The sequence below is a fragment of the Haematobia irritans genome, chromosome 1 (assembly GCF_050003625.1).
Source record: "Haematobia irritans isolate KBUSLIRL chromosome 1, ASM5000362v1, whole genome shotgun sequence".
In the NCBI taxonomy this organism is placed as follows: domain Eukaryota; kingdom Metazoa; phylum Arthropoda; class Insecta; order Diptera; family Muscidae; genus Haematobia; species Haematobia irritans.
The window spans coordinates 28,035,529-28,056,896 of NC_134397.1; the positions used below are offsets into that span (position 1 = coordinate 28,035,529).

A 21,368-nucleotide genomic window follows, 5' to 3' on the forward strand; every position below is an offset into this window, starting at 1 on the left:
CTCTTGGAGGAGCAAAATTCATCCGATCCGGTTGAAACTTAGTACGTGGTGTTAGTATATGGTCTCTAACAACCATGCAAAAATTGGTCCATATCTGTTCATAATTATATATAGTCTCCATATAAACCGATCACCAGATTTGACCTACGGAGCCTCTTGAAGGAGCAAAATTCATCCGATCCGGTTGAAAATTGATACATTTCGCTAGTGTATGGCCGATAACAACCATGACAAAATTGGTCCGTATCGATCTCTATTATATATAGCCCCCAAATAAACCGATTCCCAATCACAGAAAAATCACGATTGCCACTCGAGCCAAAAATAATCTACCAAAATTTTATTGCCATAGAAAATTTTGTCAAAATTGTATTTCTATAGAAAATTTTGTTAAAATTTTATTTCTATAGAAAATTTTGTCAAAATTGTATTTCTATAGAAAATTTTGTCAAAATTTTATTTCTATAGAAAATTTTGTCAAAATTTTATTTCTATAGAAAATTTTGTCAAAATTTTATTTCTATAGAAAATTTTGTCAAAATTTTATTTCTATAGAAAATTTTGCCAACAGACATAAAATGTTGACAAAATTTAAAGAAATTTTGTCAAAATATAATTTCTATACAAAATTATATCAAAAATTTATTTCTATAGAAAATTTTGTCAAAATTTTATTTCTATAGAAAATTTTGTCAGAATTTTATTTCTGTAGAAAATTTTGTCAAAATGTTATTTCTATAGAACATTTAAGAAGCATTTCATAGTTGGAGAGGAATATTTAGCAAAATCTTCCAAAACATCAAGAATTCTATCTATCTATCAAACAGTGAAAAATCTGCCATTTTTGGTAGACTCGTGTTAATAATTGTATATATCCCCCATATAAAGCGACCCCCATATTTCAATTCTGGCTCTGTAATTACCGCACATATATACGTATTTAATCGACCTTTCTTTTGTCTACTATGTATCTCGCATGGACCAATTTACAATTTGGAAGATGATGTCAAAAATTTTTAAGATGCCTTGCCATCGGCCGCAAGCCAAGTAATTTAATTGTGGATGACCGTCTTTAGTAGAAGTTTCTACGCAATCCATGGTGGAGGGTACATAAGATTCGGCCTGGCCGAACTTACGGCCGTATATACTTGTTAAAAAAAAAATAACTAAAGAAAAAGGCTCTGCTGTAGAGAATCAGTAATAATTTAAAAATTAAAAAAAAAAACATTTAAAAGTTTTTCAAACCAGCTTGTAAGTTGCAATAAAATCAAGATCGAACCACAACACCAAGAGACCGGTGATCGTCTTCCAAATGCTGGAGATATGGAAATGGGAGTTCGGTCACATTTTATTTATGAAGGAAAATGTACTTCTAAATATGCAAGTAGACATGGTTGCCACAGTTGGTAGAATTCTACCAGAAGTGGTAGATTTTTTATTTTTTGGTAGATTGGGAGAGTCTGAAATTGATTTGCAATTGTAGAAAAATATCTTAGTCAAACTGAGTACAATTAAAAAAATGAGCCTGGCTCCCAGAAATAAAACCTTATGTCCGTTTCTAGATCAAACGCTCCATTTGCACCCTTTCGAATACCGTGGAAGAAAGAGCAGCATATTTTTCTCTAGTAAATGTTGACGAACCACTGGACTTACTTTGTAAAAATATAGAAATTTGATGTTAATTTATTATGTTAAACCGACTTCAAAACATGTATATGCGGCCGTAAGTTCGGCCAGGCCGAAGCTTATGTACCCTCCACCATGGATTGCGTAGAAACTTCTACTGAAGACTGTCATCCACTATCGAATTACTTGGGTTGCGGTAACACTTGCCGATGGCAAGGTATTTTAAAACTTCCTAAGACCGTCTTCTAAATTACAAGGTAGACCATACGTAGTATATATTAAACTAAAAAAGGCCGATTAAATACGTATATAATTAAGTTTAAAGTTTCTATAGAAATAAAATTTTGACAAAATAAAATTTTAACAACATTTTCTATAGAAGTAAAATTTGGAAAAAAATTTTCTATAGAAATAAAATTTGGAAAAAATTTTCTAAAGAAATAAAATTTTGACAAAATTTTCTATAGAAATAAAATTTTTACAAAATTGTCTATAGAAATAAAATTTGGAAAAAAATTTTCTAAAGAAATAAAATTTTGACAAAATTTTCTATAGAAATAACATTTTGACAATGTTTTCCATAAAAATAAAATTTCGGTAGATTATTTTTGGCTCAAGTGGCAACCATTAATATGAACCGATATGGACCAATTTTTGTGAGATTGGGGATCGGCTATATATAACTATAGACCGAAATGGACCAATTTTGGCATGGATATTACCAGCCTTATACTAACACCACGTTGCAAATTTCAACCGGATCGGATGAATTTTGCTCCTCCAAGAGGCTCCGAAGATCAAATCTGGGGAACGGTTTATATGGGGGCTATATATAATTATGGACCGATATGGACCAATTCTTGCGTGTTTGTTAGAGACCACATTCTAACACCATGTTCCAAATTTCAACCGGATCGGATGAATTTTGCTCCTCCAAGAGGCTCCGGAGGACAAATCTGGGAATCGATTTATATGGGGGCTATATATAATTATGGACCGATATGGACCAATTTTTGCATGGTCATTGGAGAACATATAGCAACACCATGTACCAAATTTCAGCCGGATCGGATGAAATTTTCGTTTCTTAGAGGCTCCGCAAGCCAAATCGTGGGATCGGTTTATATGTGGGCTATATTTAATTATGGGCCGATGTGGACCAATTTTTCCATGGTCATCAGAGAACATATACCAATACCATGTACCAAATTTCTGCCGGATCGGATGAAATTTGCTTCTCTTAGGGGCTCCGCAAGCCAAACCGGGGGATCGGTTTATATGGGGGCTATATATAATTATGGACCGATGTGGACCAATTTTTGCATGGTTGTTAGAGACCATATACTAACACCATGTACCAAATTTCAGCCGGATCGAATGAAATTTGGTTCTCTTAGAGGCTCCGCAAGCCAAATCGGGGGATCGGTTTATATGGGGCCTATATGTAATTATGGACCCATATGGACCAATTTTTGCATGGTTGTTAGAGACCATATACTAAAACCATGCATTAAATTTCAGCCGGATCGGATAAATTTTGTTTCTCTTTGAGCAATCTCAAGCCAAATTTGGGGGTCCGTTTATATGGGGGCTATACGTAAAAGTGGACCGATATGGCCCATTTGCAATACCATCCGACCTACATCAATAACAACTACTTGTGCCAAGTTTCAAGTCGATAACTTGTTTCGTTCGGAAGTTAGCGTGATTTCAACAGACGGACGGACGGACGGAAACTCTCAGATCGACTCAAAATTTCACCACGACCCAGAATATATATACTTTATGGGGTCTTAGAACAATATTTCGATGTGTTACAAACGGAATGACAAAGTTAATATACCCCCATCCTATGGTGGAGGGTATAAAAATCCTCACAAATATCGCCAAATTTATGAAAATTCCCCAGCAAATCCTCAAGTCCACAACTCAGAAATTTCGTCCCCATTCACGAAAAAATATCCCCAATTTGGGGAAAATCCCCAATACTTGCAACACTGCTATTGCCAATGAGTGCGCCCCGATTCTATGTTTAGCTCAATGACAAGGGACCTCCTTTTTATTTACTATTAAATCATTTTCATCACAAGGATTTCTATAAAAACATCAATCGTACCAAAGATTGGACATTTCCCAAATATTTACATTGCCATGGGGACATCATCGAACATAAACAACAACAGTTGAGGACCAACCAACCATGCGCCGCACTTATCACATGAAGTGCGTGCCTTTATTTAATGGAACATTCTTTTGAACTACTCGTACGGTGATATCTTGTCAATGGACGACAAACGACAGAAAAAGGTGTCATTTCTTAACAGAGAGCAAAATAAAACAACCAACCAACCCATACGGTCATATCAACAGATTCGGTTCTGTTTTCGGATTTTTCTGTTCGTTTTGTCATTTTTGCTCCCAAAAATGGCCAAAAACATCGGGGCAGGCCATCATCATCGTTGTTGAAAAACTCCAGATCCTTGTGTTTAACAAGAACTCTGAACTGAAAATTGCACTGGAAAAAATCAAATGGACGGACAATTTGAACCATGGACAAACTACTACAAACTACAGACAATTCAAACAGAGGAGGGCTTAACCCAAAACACATCGGCTAAGTACGTTAATCAATGTTTGTAATAAATTATCACAACAATATTCTTCTCTCCCAAAGATCGAAAAATTGGAAAACAAAAAAAAACAAACCTCGTCGATTTCACAGCGAGGTATTAAAACTCCAAGCAACAATGAGGAGAAAACAACACTTGAAGCCAACAATGGCAATATCATCATACTTAAGCTAAGGACTCCCTTAACCATAAATGAAATGATTGTCTTCTGTTTGATATGACAAATGCACAGTGGGTTGGTGGAAGATAAGAATTCGTTATGAATTTGAAAATTTTTGATACAATTTGTTGGGTATTTTGATCCATCGTGCAATTGTTTTTTCATTGAATAGGAATGAGATCACTTCCAAAATAATGGTAAAATATCAAACATTTAAAAAAATCGGACAATCACTTGTAGGGCGAACCCAGTTAGCGATAATTTGTAGACTTGAGAGGTTTTCTCGCCAAACATAACAAGCATGTCAATCAGATGTTCTCAACGAAAAAGTAACAGTATGCCGTTGAAACACGTTTGAAGTGATTATATTGCTTCCCCGGGTTCACACTTGGACCTTTGACCGTATACTTCCACAAATTAGACCGTCGAGTCTAAAGTGGAACGGACAATCAAGCTTAAAATCTAAGACTGAGACTTTCGAACCTACAGTTTTCCCATTGTAGACATACGAGCCTACAAATCTCAAACTGAGACATTCGTGCCTAAAAATCCCCAACTGAGACCTCTAACCTAGAGTTGCAACACTTCCAGCTTAAGAGACCTTCGATCTACAGTTTACTCACTGAGACTTTTGGGTCCACGGTCCCCTCACTGAAACGTTGGAGCCTTCAATTCAATCACTAAGATAATCTAACCTACATTCCCATCGTTGAGACCTCATGATGCCCATAATTACACGATTGAGAATTTGTAGAAGCTACACTTCTACCACTGTGACCTTCTACCATTTAGACCTTTGACCTACAGTTCCCCTCTAAGACCTTCGGACCAGTAATTCTCCCACTGAGACTTTCAGGCACATACGATAATTCCACTATTGCGAGTCTGCAGTTCCTCCGGTGAGACCTCCCAGCCTACCATTCTCCACTCAAACCATTGGGCCTATAATTCCACTACTGAGACTTTTGAACCTACAGTTCCCTCACTGAGTCCACCGAGCATACAGTTCTACAACCGGGACAGTCAAGCCTTCTGCAACATTCAAAGGTACAGTCCCACCACTACGTCTTTTGTACCCAAAGCTCTACCATTCTGACTTTTGGGCCTATAGCTCTACCACTAAAACCTTTGGGCATATACACTTAATTCCGTTACTGCGACCGTAGGGCCTATAATTCCCCCACTGAGATCTTCGAAACTAAAATTCCAGTTCTGAGATCTTCGACACTATAAATTTCGTTCCACCACTGAGACATTCGGGCCCATAATTCGAATACTGAGACCTTCGAAGCTGCACCTCCATCACTGTTGCCTTAGACCTAAAATTTTAGCTCTCCGACCTATGGAGCTGCAAGTTCCTCTCTAAGACACTCGGACCTTTAATTCTCCCAATGAGTCTACAGTTCCCCCATTGAATCCTTCAAGCCTTCTTTTTCCCCTCTAAGACCTTTGGTACTATAATTTCAGTACTAAGACCTTCGGGCCTACATTTCCACTTCTGAGAATTTTTTGCCTACCGTTCCCACTCTAAGTCTATCGAGCATACAGTTCCACCACAGAGACCTTCGAAGCTACAGTTTCACATTAGGTTAGGTTATGTATGGCGGCAGCCCGATATTTCAGGCTCACTTACACTATTCAGTCCATTCTGATACTACAGTAGTGTTCTTCTCTTTTATCACACAGTTCCACATTGAGTTCTACCAATATATATTTTCACCATTGAATTCTCGGAGCTACTGTTCCCCTACTGAGTGCTTCGATTCTAGAGTTCTCCCGCTGAGACATTCGAGCCACTACGGTCACTTTCGAGCAATTCCCACTGGGACCTTCGAGCCTACAGTTTCGCCACTGAGACTTTCGGCTCCAATGTTCTCCCACTAAGACCTTCTAACGTACAGTCCCACTACTTTTTGGTCGAAAATTCCAATACTGAGACTTTCGAAGCTACAGTTCCACCACTAAAGTTCTCACACTCAGACCTTTGGACTTACAGTTAGCCTCTAAGAATTTCGAGCCTATAATTCTCTCACTTAGACATTAACGTAGCGTATTATTTCTAACGTTGAATATACAGTTCTCTCAATGAGACCAAGTACCCAACTCTCACTCAGACCTTCGGGCCTATCAACTACTGAGCTTTTGGAGCTACAGTTGGCACACCGAGCTCATCGAACATACAGTTCCACCATAGGGACAATCGGGTTCTACTACTGAGAGTTTTCAACCTATAGCTCCTCCACAGAACTTTTGGGTCAATGATTGCACTACATAGATCTTCGAGGTTAAAGTTCCATCACTGTGACGTTCAGGCCTAAATTTCCTTCCATCACTAAAGTTCTCACACTCAGACCTTTGGACTTACAGTTAGCCTCTAAGATTTTCGAGCTGATAATTCTCTCACTTAGACATTATCGTATCATATTATTTCTAACGTTGGGTCTACATTTGCCCCAATTAGACCAAGTACCCAACTTCCACTCAGAACTTCTATCAACTACTGAGATTTTGGAGCTACAATTCACTCGCCGAGCCAATCGAGCATACAGTTCCACCATAGGGACACTCGGGTTCCACTACTGAGACATTTCAACCTACAGCTCCTCGACAGAACTTTCGGATCAGTGATTGAACTACATAGATCTTCAAGTTTAAGCACCATCACTGTGACTTTCAGGCCTAAATCTCCTCTCTCAAACCTTTGGGACTACAGTTCCTCCTGAGACCTTCGCGTATAAAGTTCCACCGACGACTTCTATATGTCTATAAATATGCCACTGAGACTTGAGCTTACAGTTCGCTTTATATGATCTTGGGTCGTACAGTCCTCCCACCATTCCCATCGGTCCTATAATTCCACAAATCATACCCTTGGATGTAAAGTTCTCTCACTGAGACCTTCGAGATGAGATCAGCATCTGGAAAATTTCTTATAGTAAAATTTTCTTATGCCCTGCCCTTATTTTGCTCATATCCAACCCACTGTGACTATAATATTAAATCTGGCTACAGTTAATATTAAAGTAACAACAACACTAACAATAACAATAACAGAAGAAAGAAGAAAAATTGAACATAAAATGACATAAAAGACCAGAACAACAATAGCAAAATGAAGAAAGCAATGAATTGGCCAGAAGGAATCTGAATCAGAATCTCGGAAATAAACGAAACTGCTCAGTAACAGCCCAGCCTAACAGCCCAAATCAATAGCACACAGTAGAGTGTAGAGAGGAACCAGAAACCACGGCTCTGGCAGCAATAAGTATCAGCATGAAAGAAAAAAAACTCACACAAAAAATGTGACTACACGCTGTGACATCATACAGAACAAACAGAGCAGAAGTTGTACACATCGAGGAACAACGAATAGCACATCAGGACAACATAACGCAACACCATCTCCGCCACCACTAAAATCAAAAGAGCATCATGCCACATCTACAGAATCAACATCATCCATAGTTCGACCACAAGTATGAAACTGAACAGCCGTGTGCATCATTGACTAGTTGTTTGGTTTTGTTGTAGGACAACACTTCGCAAAAGCGACATAAAATCCAACTCCAATCGAATTTTTCCAGCTTATGCCATTGCATTTCTTTACATCTGCCACAAAAACCATGTGGTTAGTGCTTTTTTCCAGTGGAGAGTGTGTGCTCAAAATTAAAGTTGAGTGTTATCAGAATCCCTGGAAAAAAAATGGGAGGTGACAATAAGGATATCTTATTGGAGATTTGTGACTACAAAGAAATCATGGTGCATTAACGGCGAAGGATTCCTCAAGAAGACCTGAGATAATTTAGGAGCATCCAATAGTATTACCTACAAAGAGTCATCATTCCAATTCTCATATTTAAGGAAAATTTAGCTGTCTTCTTCGCATTTAGTAAGAAGTTAGCCGGTCAAAAAATCCAACGTAGGGTTAATTTTAAACGGCTGGATAAGAGACCCCTTGGTGCCATATTTAGCATTTATCTATATAGTGTAATATGTTCTATTCCACTCTGGGCTGAACATCAAGAATGTATTTCACATCTAAAATACGCTGGTACCATTTCTCCTAGTTTACTAATATTATACGTCTTTCCGATTAGGCTAGGAGGCTTCTTAACATTAAGAAGTTCACAACCTGTGGACTTGAAATGGACTGAGTCTAAGCGAGCCTAAAATACTAGACTGCCACTATACCTATGCTCATCTTATACAATTCAGGATATGCGTACCTATATTTACTGAAGGAATAACTTCACACTTCGAACAAGGAAACAACGGAAATTGATGGATGGTGGGGGATGAACCGAAACAAATGATCCAAGAGATTCACAAAGAAGGATGAAAACTTCATTAAATAACACTAGCGGACCGCTCGAGAAGTGGAGGACACAGTCAAGATAGCGGTATGAATATTTGTTTATATAGAGCGTTTGTAAGTCGTGAGGAACATTAGCTACCTCGGGACAAGGTAACCCAGGATCTGTCCAACTTGGAAGGAGACATTTTTCAAAAACTCTGCATAGCGTTATTTTGAGCCTACACACTGTGGCATTTGAGACTTTCGGGTCTAAAGTTCTTTCACTGAGTCAATCCCATTTACAATTGCCCCACTGACACCTTTTACTGTAGAGTTCCACCACTGTGGCTTTCTGGTCTATAATTCCACTACTGAGATCTTCAAAGCTAGAGTTTTACCACAACAGTTCTTGCACTCAGGTCTTTGGACCTACAATTCCCCTCTAATGCGCTTTACAGACTATCAGTTATTCTAGACGGAATGTCGGTGTTTGTAAAGAATCTTACAGTGTGTCGGATCGATACGACTTGTCGGCGATTACTAAATAATCGGTAAATAAGTTATCGATCCCATAAATATGCAGCAGTATCGATTATGCCTTCGGACTTAACTTATACTGTGTACAATATATGGGATATGTCCGACACGAGCACTGTCGTCCGGAATAACTGATAGTCTGTAAAGCGCATAAGTCTTTCGGGTATAATTCCCCACTGAGACCTTAGGTTATTTACGATAATTTTATTATTGCAATCGTTTGATCTACATTTCCCCCAATTAGACCTGATTAGCTTCTCCGACGACTTGAATAAGGTAACTACGAGAGTAGATGGAGATAAGTCTAAAGAATGGAAGCAGAAGATTCATACAGAAAACATTATTGAAACAAACCACTTAAGAAGTGGACGGCAGGGTTGGCCTGTCACAAACTATGACTTTTGCGACATACATTTGCGACGGTATAATACGTATGTCGCAAAAGTCGTAAACCTACTGTAGAAAACCAAATTTTGAATAGAAGAAATCCTGAACATTTTTTAATTTAGTTTGACAGCATTCGCTGTGAGTTTCTACAGAAATTTGTGAAAGTTTTCCCATGGTCAAGCCTATTTTCTTAGGTGGTATCGAAATTCCCGTTGGTGAGTGTGCAAAATACCTTGGGGTTATATTGGACAGGAGACAGAACTTAAAGCTAAGAAAGGGCGAGAAAATCCACGGTTACGCTGTACTCGTGCAAAATGCAATAGGGAAAATGTGGGGACCAAAACCGAAAATTGTCAACATTCCTAAGAATTGAAACTTCTTCACACATACCATCGTCTTTGATATCATCGAATTCGCTGCCTAGCTGACGCGACTAAAGTATTTTCAGTTTGCGACTTTTGTTACTTTTTCTACATTTACGACGCGTATTTGACGTTTACGACGTTTACAACTTTGCGACAGTCGCAAACCTAAAAAAGTTTTATACAGACCATCTCTGGTGGACGGAATAAGTCAACTTAGAGGTGTGAATATTTGTTTGTGTAAGACGTGTGGTAAGCCATAAGCTACGTTGAATAAATCTTTTAACCAGAAATGATCCGAAAAAATGATGATCAGATTTGAGTGAAATCTACTCCGCAATGACGAAAATCATGCTCGTGAGCTGAGCATATCGCGAGAATGGATGGAAATTATAGTGAAAAATAAGTTTGGACTGAAGCCATTGAAGTTCCAAACAGTGCAATAGCTCGCCTATGTACACAAAAAAATTGGACTGGAAAGAACCAAGGTGGAGCCGATGGTAATGATGTGGGCCGCCGTATCGGCCGATGCATAGTGGTTCCGAATCGCTTTTTTTTTTGGAAATAATTCTGCAACTTTCGAACGGATAAAGATATCAACATAATTGTTTCTTTGTGTGAAAGCTGAGGTGTTTTCCTTTAAGTTTGCATATTTGTGGGTACCTAGTGGGTCCACGCGCTGACCTGTAGGTATTGAAAGCTTGTCACCTCAGGGGTATGCAATTTTGTTTTAGCTGTTAACTCCGCAATTTTGAACCGATTTCGATAATTATCCAACAATAGATATATATGGGAGCTATCTGCAAAAATCGTGCAAAATGTCAAACAAATCTAAGCACAACTTTGAATTCTGGGGCCATATAAAATACTGACAAAATCTGGTGTTGCTGCAGAAGCCAGAATTTTGCCATTTAACAGAACTCAGAACAATCACTCTCAGCACGCGTCAACCAACAATGGTTTAAAAAGGAGTATACTCGCCTTCTTTCTAACGCACTATAACCACCAAAATCCCCAGATCTCAATCCTTTGGACATTTGCGCCTGGAGCATTTGGGAGTGTAGGTTAGGTTAGGTAAAGTGACAGCCCGATATTTCCGGCTCACTTAGACTATTCAGTCCATTGTGATACAACAGTGGTGAACTTCTCTCTTATCACTGAGTGCTGCCCGATTCTATGTAAAGCTCAATGACAAGGAGCCTCCATTTTATAGCCGAGTCCGAACGGCGTTCCACATTGCAGTGAAACCACTTAAAGAAGCTTTGAAATACTCAGAAATTTCGCCAGCATTACTGAGAAGGGATAATCCACCGCTGAAAAACTTTTTGATGTTTGGTCGAAACTGGGTTCGAACCCACGACCCTGTGGATGTAAGGCGGGCATACTAACCATTGCACCACGGTGGGTATATCAGACACTAAAAACACCAAAATGTTGGTCATCTCTATACGGCGTTTCCCCGGGAATGGCACAAAACCCCGCAGAGCTATTTTTGAGCAGTGTGTGATGGCTTTGTTGGCCGTTTGAAGGCCATAATTCGTGGCAAAGGTAGCCAATTCGAACAAATTTTCCGACATTTTTATATCCTGGACCACACTGTGGAACAGGGTATTATAAGTTATAACACATGATGTTTTTGGCAACATTGCTCAGGATCGGTCCCTGAGTCGATAAAGCCATGTCCGTCTGTCTGTGAACAAATTTTTGTAATCAAAATCCAGGTCGCAGTTTTAGTCCAATCGACTTAAAATTTCGCAAAAGTTTGTGCTTTGGGTCAGAATAGACCCCTATAGATTTTGGAAGAAATCGGTTCAGATTTAGGTATAGCTCGCATATATATCTTTCGCCGGATATGCACTTATATTACTCCAGAGGCCAATTTGTCACTCGGATTTTGTTTGCACAGAGGCTAGAATTAGCATTGTATCTATGCGTGCCAAATTTGGTTGAAATCGGTTCAGATTTAGATATAGCTCCCATATATATCTTTCGCCGTATATGCACTTATATGACTCCAGAAGCCAGAGTTTTAATCCGATTTATGTGAAATGCATTTTGCACAGAGAGTAGAATTAACATTCTTACTATGCATACTATGCTTACTATGCAATCGGATCGTATTTAGATACAACTCCCGTATATATCATTCGCCCGATTTACACTCATATGGTCAAAGAGGCCATAGTTTCACTCCGATGTACGTGTAATTCCGCACATGGACTAAAATTAACATTCTACCTGTGTGTGCCGAATTTAGTTCAAATCAGTTCAGATTTTTATATAGCTCCCATATATAGTTTTCGCCCGATTTACTCGGATAGATAGGGGATAGAATTAGCAATGTCGCTATACACGCCAAATTTGGTTGAAATCGGTTCAGATTTAGATATAGCTCCCATATATATGTTTTTCTGATTTCGACTATACTACTAATACATATGTACCGACCGATAAATCATAAATACACTTTTGCGAAGTTGCCTAAAAATTGCTTCCCCTATTTTCTTACTAACATTGTGTTCCACCCCAGGACATTAACTGACTTAATTTTTAAGTCAACAGATTTTCTAAGAAGTCTTAAATATATTATCCGTTAAGAAGCCTTAAATGTATTGTCGGTTCAGATTTAAATATCGGTATATGGGAACACAAACAAATTTGAAGGATTTTAGATGGTATCGAAAATGTAGATCCATAAAGTGGTGCAGGGTATAATATAGTCGGCCCTGCCCGACTTTAGACTTTCCTTACTTGTTATACCTTCCACCATAGGATGGGGGTATATTAACTTTGTCATTCCGTTTGTAACACATCGAAATATTGCTCTAAGACCCCATAAAGTATATATATTCTGGGTCGTGGTGAAATTCTGAGTCGATCTGAGCATGTCCGTCCGTCTGTTGAAATCACGCTAACTTCCGAACGAAACAAGCTATCGACTTGAAACTTGGAACTTGGAACAAGTAGTTGTTATTAATGTAGGTCGGATGGTATTGCAAATGGGCCATATCGGCCCACTTTTACGTATAGCCCCCATATAAACGGACCCCCAAATTTGGCTTGCGATTGCTTTAAGAGAAGCAAATTTCATCCGATCCGGCTGAAATTTGGTACATGGTGTTAGTATATGGTCTCTACCAACCATGCAAAAATTGATCTATATCGGTCCACATTTACGTATAGCCCCCATATAAACGGACCCCCAAATTTGGCTTGCGATCGCTCTAAGAGAAGCAAATTTCATCCGATGAGGCTGAAATTTGGTACATGGTGTTAGTATATGGTCTCTAACATCCCTGCAAAAATTGGTCCATGTCGGTCCATAATTACATATAGCCCCCATATAAACCGATCCCCCGATTTGGCTTGCGGAGCCTCTAAAAGATCCAAATTTCATCCGATCCGTCTGAAATTTGGAACATGGTGTTAGTATATGGTCTCTAACAACCATGCAAAAATTCGTCCACATCGGTCCATAATTATATATAGCCCCCACATATAAACCGATCCCCCGATTTGTCTTGCGGAGCCTCTAATAGAAGCAAATTTCATCCGATCCGGCTGAAATTTGGTAAATGGTATTGGTATATGTTCTCTAATGACCATATATAATTATATATAGCCCCCATATAAATTGATTCCCAGATTTGTCCTCCGGAGCCTCTTGGAGGAGCAAAATTCATCCGATCCGGTTGAAATTTGGAACATGGTATTAGTATATATTCTCTAAGAACCATTCAAAAATTGGTCCATATCAGTCCATAATTATATATAGCCCCTATATAAACCGGTCCCCAGATTTGAACTCCGGAGCCACTTGGACAAGCAAATCCGATCCGGTTGAAATTTGCAACGTGGTGTTAATATATGGCCGCTAATAACCATGCCAAAATTGGTCCATATCGGTGTATAGTTATATATGGCCGATCCCCAATCACACAATAATTGGTCCATATAGGTTCATAATCATGCTTGCCACTCGAGCAAAAATAATCTAGCAAAATTTTATTAGAAAAATTTTGTTGAAATTTTATTCTTACAGAAAATTTTGTCCAATTTTATTTCTATAGAAAATTTTGACAAAATTTTATTTCGGTAGAAAATGTTGTCAAAATTTTAATTCTATAGAGGATGTTGTCAAAATTTTAAATCTTTTGAAAATTTTGTAAAAATTTTATATCTATAGAAAATTTTGTCAAAATGTTATTTCTATAGAAAATATTGTTAAAATCGTATTTCTATAGAAAATATTGTTAAAATCGTATTTCTATAGAAAATTTTGTCCAAATTTTACTTCTATAAAAAATGTTGTCAAAATTTTATTTCTATAGAAAATTTTGTCAAACTTAATTATATACGAATTTAATCGGTCATTTTAAGTATGGACTACGTGGTATATATTACGGTATTAGGAAGTTTTAAGGTACCTTGTCATCGGCAAAAGTTACCGCAACCCAAGTAATTCGATTGTGGATGACAGTCTTCAGTAGAAGTTTCTACGCAATCCATGGTAGAGGGTACATAAGCTTCGGCCTGGCCGAACTTACGGCCGTATATACTTGTTTTTTAATAACATTGAGCTTCGCCGATTGAAATTTTAAGCCAAGAGAATTTGTAGAAGTCTAGAAAATTTTGGGAATATAAAACTTTGTATATAGAACCCAACAAATTGGAAGGATTTGAGATGGTATCGAAAAAGTGGATCCAAAATGTGGTGCCGGATATAAAATAGTCACTCCCTGGCTTTAGACTTTCATTACTTGTTTTGTTAAATTAAAAAAGTAAAGGAAAATATAACACATTACTCCGATCAATTACATATTAGCCATCCTGTATACCTATGCCACAATATTATTCTATTAGCTCTGATGAGTTGGATTTCAATCGAATGAAAAATGCTCCTTCAGGAGGCTCCAGAAGCCAAATCTTAGGATCGGTTTATGTGGGGGCAAAGTACATCTGTCAATTTTCAAGTCCATAGTTTGTTTCGTTCGGAAGTTAGCGTTATTTCAACAGATGGACGAACGAACATGACTAGATCGTCACAGAATTTCACCACGACTCAGAAGATATATACGTTATGGGATTTGAGACCAGTATTTCGATGTATTACGAACGCAATGACAAGGTTAGTATACCCCCCTTCGCCATCCTATGGTGTTCGCAATTGCAGAAAGTATGCCTGATAATTTCAAGGATCCATGTCTACCCATTCCTTGTTTTATTTTCTTTTCACAAAGGATCCCAAGTAAATAAATCTAAAAAGTAATGTAGCAACACAACAGCAAACAAACTAAACAAATTGTAGTAACAGCAGTTGCTACAACTTCACTGTGTGTCCAGCAGCAGCACCACCACCACCACCACAACCACCAACATTCACAGTGGCGAAACGAACAAAAACAACCAGCATGCTGTTGTTACGCTCCAACATTGCTGTTTCAATTTTTGCTGTAGCATCCCAGAAAACATGCAGTAAAACAGAAACACTGCTGAAGCAACAGCAACACTACTTCGAACGTGTTTTAAGCTGACAACCGACATGGAAATCGTAACGAAATGAAATATTTTTGTCCTTTTCACCAACGATGTTCTAAAGTTTTGTTCGTTGTCGTCGTTGTCTTCCCAATGTGCTGCTGTTACCTTAGTTTGGTTTGTGATTCTTGTTGTTCCATGTCCATGCTGCCGTGTTTCTGGTAAAAATTTTTGTGCGTTTGTAGAATGTGTGATATTTTGATTTGTTACTCGCTGTGATCCTTTCAGGTTTTGCCAAATTCTAGTTTTGAGAAATGAAGGTTTGAAATAATACTTGATAGAATTTTAATACAATTTAGTTTAATTTAATTAAGGCATTAATACATAGCAAAAAAAATAATTTCTTCCTGAACTAAATTGAAATGAAATTTGCCTTTCTGACAAGAGCAAATTTACCCGAATTTATTGCTAGCAATTTAATCTGTTATCTGCTTTTAAAGAAAACAAAAAAAAATATTGAAAATTAAGCATGCCAATTTGAGATTTCGACAAGAATGTGAAAAAAAGAATTTCGAAAGCTAAACCTATTGGTCCATTTCTGAGCATTTCAGTAATGTTACAAAGTGCTTGACACGCAGAGAAGGAATATTATCACCTCAAACATGTTTCAAGAGCAAAATGTTATTTTTGTATGGTGACCATGTAACATGTTTGTCACTAAAATGTTATATTTTCGTCAAATATAACCTGGTTGCAGAAATCAAATACATGATTTCCGAGAAAATAACATGGTTGCGAAAACCATGTTACATGGTCACCACCCAAAAATAACATTTTGCTCTTAAAACATTTTTGAGGTGATCATATTCCTTCTCTGGGTGCACAGCGCGGTTTTCGAAGGTATTCCTTATCATTGAGGGGAAAACTTATCATGTCACCATCGGCCCTTTAATATCAGTCCACAATTTTATATACCAGTATATGCCTTCTAATAAGCATGGGTGCATGCCATACACAGTTGCCACTCGAGCTAAAAATAATCTACCAAAAATTGGAGAAAATTCTACCAACAAAAAAAAAATTCTATAGAAAATTAGTCAATATTTTATTTCTATAGAAAATTTCGTCAAATTTTTATTTCTATAGAAAATTTTTTCAAAATTTTATTTCTATAGAAAATTTTGTCAAAATTGTATTTCTATAGAAATTTTTGTCAAAATTGTATTTCTATAGAAATTTTTGTCAAAATTTTATTCCTATAGAAAGTTTTGTCAAAATTTTATTTCTATAGAAAATTTTGTTTGTTGATAAAATTTTATTTCTATAGAAAATTTTGCCAAAATTTTATTTCTATAGAATATTTGACAAAATTTTACTTATATAGAAACTATTACCAAAATTTTATTTCTATAGAAAAGTTTGTCAAAATTTTATTTCTATAGAAAATTTTGCCGAATTGTTACTTCTATAGAAAATTTCGTCGAAATTTTATTTCTATAGAAAATTTCGTCGAAATTTTATTTCTTTTGAAAATTCTTTAAAAAAATTATATCTATAGAAAATTTTGCCAAAATTTTATTTGTATAGAAATTTTTGCCCAAATTTTTTTTCTATAGAAAATTTTGTCAAAATTTTATTTCTATAGAAAATTTTGTCAAAATTGTATTTCTATAGAAATTTTTGTCAAAATTTTATTCCTATAGAAAGTTTTGTCAAAATTTTATTTCTATAGAAAATTTTGTCAACATTTTGTTTGTTGATAAAATTTTATTTCTATAGAACATTTTGCCAAAATTTTATTTCTATAGAATATTTGACAAAATTTTACTTATATAGAAACTATTACCAAAATTTTATTTCTATAGAAAAGTTTGTCAAAATTTTATTTCTATAGAAAATTTTGCCGAATTGTTACTTCTATAGAAAATTTCGTCGAAATTTTATTTCTATAGAAAATTTCGTCGAAATTTTATTTCTTTTGAAAATTCTTTAAAAAAAAATTGTATCTATAGGAAATTTTGCCAAAATTTTATATCTATAGAAAATTTTGTCAAAATTTTATTTCTATAGAAAATTTTGTCAAAATTGTATTTCTATAGAAATTTTTGTCAAAATTTTATTCCTATAGAAAATTTTGTCAAAATTTTATTTCTATAGAACATTTTGTCAAAATTTTGTTTCTATAGAAAATGTTGAAAAAATTTTATTTCTATAGAAAATTTTGCCAAAAATTTATTTTTATAGAGTATTTGACAAAATTTTACTTCTATAGAAACTATTTCCAAAATTTTATTTCTATAAAAAATTTTGTCAAAATTGTATTTCTATAGAAAATTTTGTCAAAATTGTATTTCTATAGAAATTTTTGTCAAAATTTTATTCCTATAGAAAGTTTTGTCAAAATTTTATTTCTATAGAAAATTTTGTTTGTTGATAAAATTTTATTTCTATAGAAATTTTTGTCAAAATTTTATTCCTATAGAAAGTTTTGTCAAAATTTTATTTCTATAGAAAATTTTGCCAAAATTTTATTTCTATAGAATATTTGACAAAATTTTACTTATATAGAAACTATTACCAAAATTTTATTTCTATGGAAAAGTTTGTCAAAATTTTATTTCTATAGAAGATTTTGCCGAATTGTTACTTCTATAGAAAATTTCGTCGAAATTTTATTTCTATAGAAAATTTCGTCGAAATTTTATTTCTTTTGAAAATTCTTTAAAAAAAAATTATATCTATAGAAAATTTTGCCAAAATTTTATTTGTATAGAAATTTTTGCCCAAATTTTTTTTTCTATAGAAAATTTTATCAAAATTTTATTTCTATAGAAAATTTTGTCAAAATTGTATTTCTATAGAAATTTTTGTCAAAATTTTATTCCTATAGAAAGTTTTGTCAAAATTTTATTTCTATAGAAAATTTTGTCAACATTTTGTTTGTTGATAAAATTTTATTTCTATAGAACATTTTGCCAAAATTTTATTTCTATAGAATATTTGACAAAATTTTACTTATATAGAAACTATTACCAAAATTTTATTTCTATAGAAAAGTTTGTCAAAATTTTATTTCTATAGAAAATTTTTCCGAATTGTTACTTCTATAGAAAATTTCGTCGAAATTTTATTTCTTTTGAAAATTCTTAAAAAAAAAATTGTATCTATAGAAAATTTTGCCAAAATTTTATTTGTATAGAAATTTTTGCCCAAATTTTTTTTCTATAGAAAATTTTGTCAAAATTTTATTTCTATAGAAAATTTTGTCAAAATTTTATTTCTATAGAAATTTTTGTCAAAATGTTATTCATATAGAAAATTTTGTCAAAATTTTATATCTATAGAAAATTTTCTCAAAATTTTGTTTCTATAGAAAATGTTGAAAAAAAATTATTTCTATAGAAAATGTTGCCAAAAATTTATTTCTATAGAATATTTGACAAAATTTTACTTCTATAGAAACTATTGCCAAAATTTTATTTCTGTAGAAACTATTGCCAAAATTTTATTTCTATAGAAAAGTTTGTCAAAATTTTATTTCTATAGAAAATTTTGCCGAATTGTTACTTCTATAGAAAATTTCGTCGAAATTTTATTTCTTTTGAAAATTCTGTAAAAAAAATATATCTATAGAAAATTTTGCCAAAATTTTATTTGTATAGAAATTTTTGCCCAATTTTTTTTTCTATAGAAAATGTTGCCCATATTTTATATCTATCGAAAATTTTGTCAAAATGTTATTTCTATAGAAAATTTTGTCAACATTTTATTTCTATCGAAAATTTTGTCAAAATTTTATTTCTATAGAAAATTTTTTCAAAATTTTATTTCTATAGAAAATTTTTTCAAAATTTTATTTCTATAGAAAATTTTTTTAAAATTTTATTTCTATAGAAAATCTTGTCAAGTTTTATTTCTATAGAAAATTTCGTCGAAATTTTATTTCTTTTGAAAATTAGGTACAAATTGTATATCTATAAAAAATTTTGCCAAAATTGTATTTGTATAGAAATTTTTGCCCAATTTTTTTGTTCTATAGAAAATTTTACAAAAATATTATTTCTATAGAAAACTTTGCCACATTCTATAGAAAATTTGGCATAGTTTTGTTTCTATACAAAATTTTGTCAAATTTTTACTTTTATAGAAAATATTCCCCTCCAAAAATTGTCTATAAAATTAAATTTCGACGAAAATGAAATGTTTCTATAGAAAATTTCGTCCAAATTTTATTTCTATAGAAAATTTTGCCTAAATTTTATTCTATAGAAAATTTTGCCAAAATTTTATTTCTATAGAAAATTTGGACAAAATTTTAATTCTAAGGACATTTTGTCAAAATTTTATTTCTATAGAACATTTTGACCAAAATTTTATTTCTATAGAATATTTTGCCAAAATTGTATTTCTATAGAAAATTTTGCCAAAATGTAATTCTATAGAAAATTTTGTTAAAATTGTATTTCTATAGAAAATTTTGTTAAAATTTTATTTCTATAAAAAATTTTGTTAAAATTTTTTTTTCTATAGAAAATTTTGCCAAAATTTTATTTCTATAGAAAATTTTGCCAATATTTCATTTCTATAGAAATTTTTGCCAAAATTTTATTTCTATAGAAAATTTTACCAACATTTTATTCCTTTAGAAATATCTGTCAAAATTGTATTTCTATAGACATTATTTAGAGAGGAATATTTTGCAAAATCTACCAAAACATCAAGAATTCGACCAATCTACCATTTTTGGTAGAATTCTACCATGCCATATCGGTCCATAATCATACAAAGCCGCCATGTAAACCGATGGTAAACTACATTGGTTTATATAGGCATTTAATCTGATATTGAAAATTCAGTCACGCTCACAAAAAAGTATTTCTCGAAATGAAATGTCATATTCACGCACGAACAACTTTTAAATCCTCACGATCACGCACGATCCACTAAAATCCTCGGGACACAACATTTCTACTGATTCAGCAAAATTGTCGTGATTCTTGAAAATTCTTTAATTCGCTATTGGAAACTTGAGCGTGATCAAGACCGTGAATATGATTGAGATGATGAGTATGAGTGAAATCGGTGAGCATGAATTTAATCATGAACGTTAATTTTGTGGTAAGTGTGATTGTCAAGAATTTTTACTCACGCGTCCGATCATTTAACTCAATCGCATTGCTAATGTCCATCTTACATTTTATAGGTGACTACAGCCTCCAATAGCCTTGTCAATTTAATTTTCATCGACCCATTTACTCATAGTCAACAATACCAGTTTATCGTTCTGTATGTTTGGAATAGTTGTAATTACGATTGCGTTGTGGAATATTTGGGATACAGGTCCCATTTGTAGCTAATGTTTCGTGAGCGTATTTTTCAGCATCTAGGAGCCTTTTCAGTCATTTCATGATGTGACATTTTGACACTGTGAACTGTCCCACTAATTTAACATACTACAGTCGTCTTTTATCGTTTTACCCTTCTGCAGGTAGCCAATGTGGATGTGGAGCCGATGTACACGATGACCATCACCTTTCTGACGAATGGAGCAGTCTTCGCTTTCTTCAGAGCACATTCGCCAAGTGCGATCTACAGTTTCGATTGTTCTTTTATGTCCGGTACATTCTTGTGGATCCATGTTTCTTTGACTTCCACGGAACGACGTAGAAATTTCTTCAGGGAGCAAACACTTCACCATTACGGTAAGTTGTGCGGAATGAACAAATTTAGCACCCAATTTTGGCTAAAATTTTTTGCATGTTAGGGCCCTTTACTGAGATATTTTTAAAATCCAATTTTTGTGAGTTCTTTCATCTTCTTCACAATATGAGATGATTATGACCCCAGAGCTTTGCTTGTTATAAATAGATTTATCTCCTTTAAGCACATTTCAATCC

The 21,368-nt window shown here is 34.5% G+C and overlaps 1 long non-coding RNA gene across 1 annotated transcript in view; it reads left to right on the forward strand.

Moving 5' to 3' along the window:
- Positions 1 to 21,167, forward strand: part of LOC142238033 (uncharacterized) — a 128,351-nt gene extending 107,184 nt beyond the window's left edge. The window contains exon 3 of the long non-coding RNA XR_012722620.1: positions 20,960 to 21,167. This is a non-coding gene — a long non-coding RNA (uncharacterized LOC142238033). The remainder of the gene's footprint in view (positions 1 to 20,959) is intronic.
- The last annotated feature ends 201 nt before the right edge of the window (positions 21,168 to 21,368 follow it).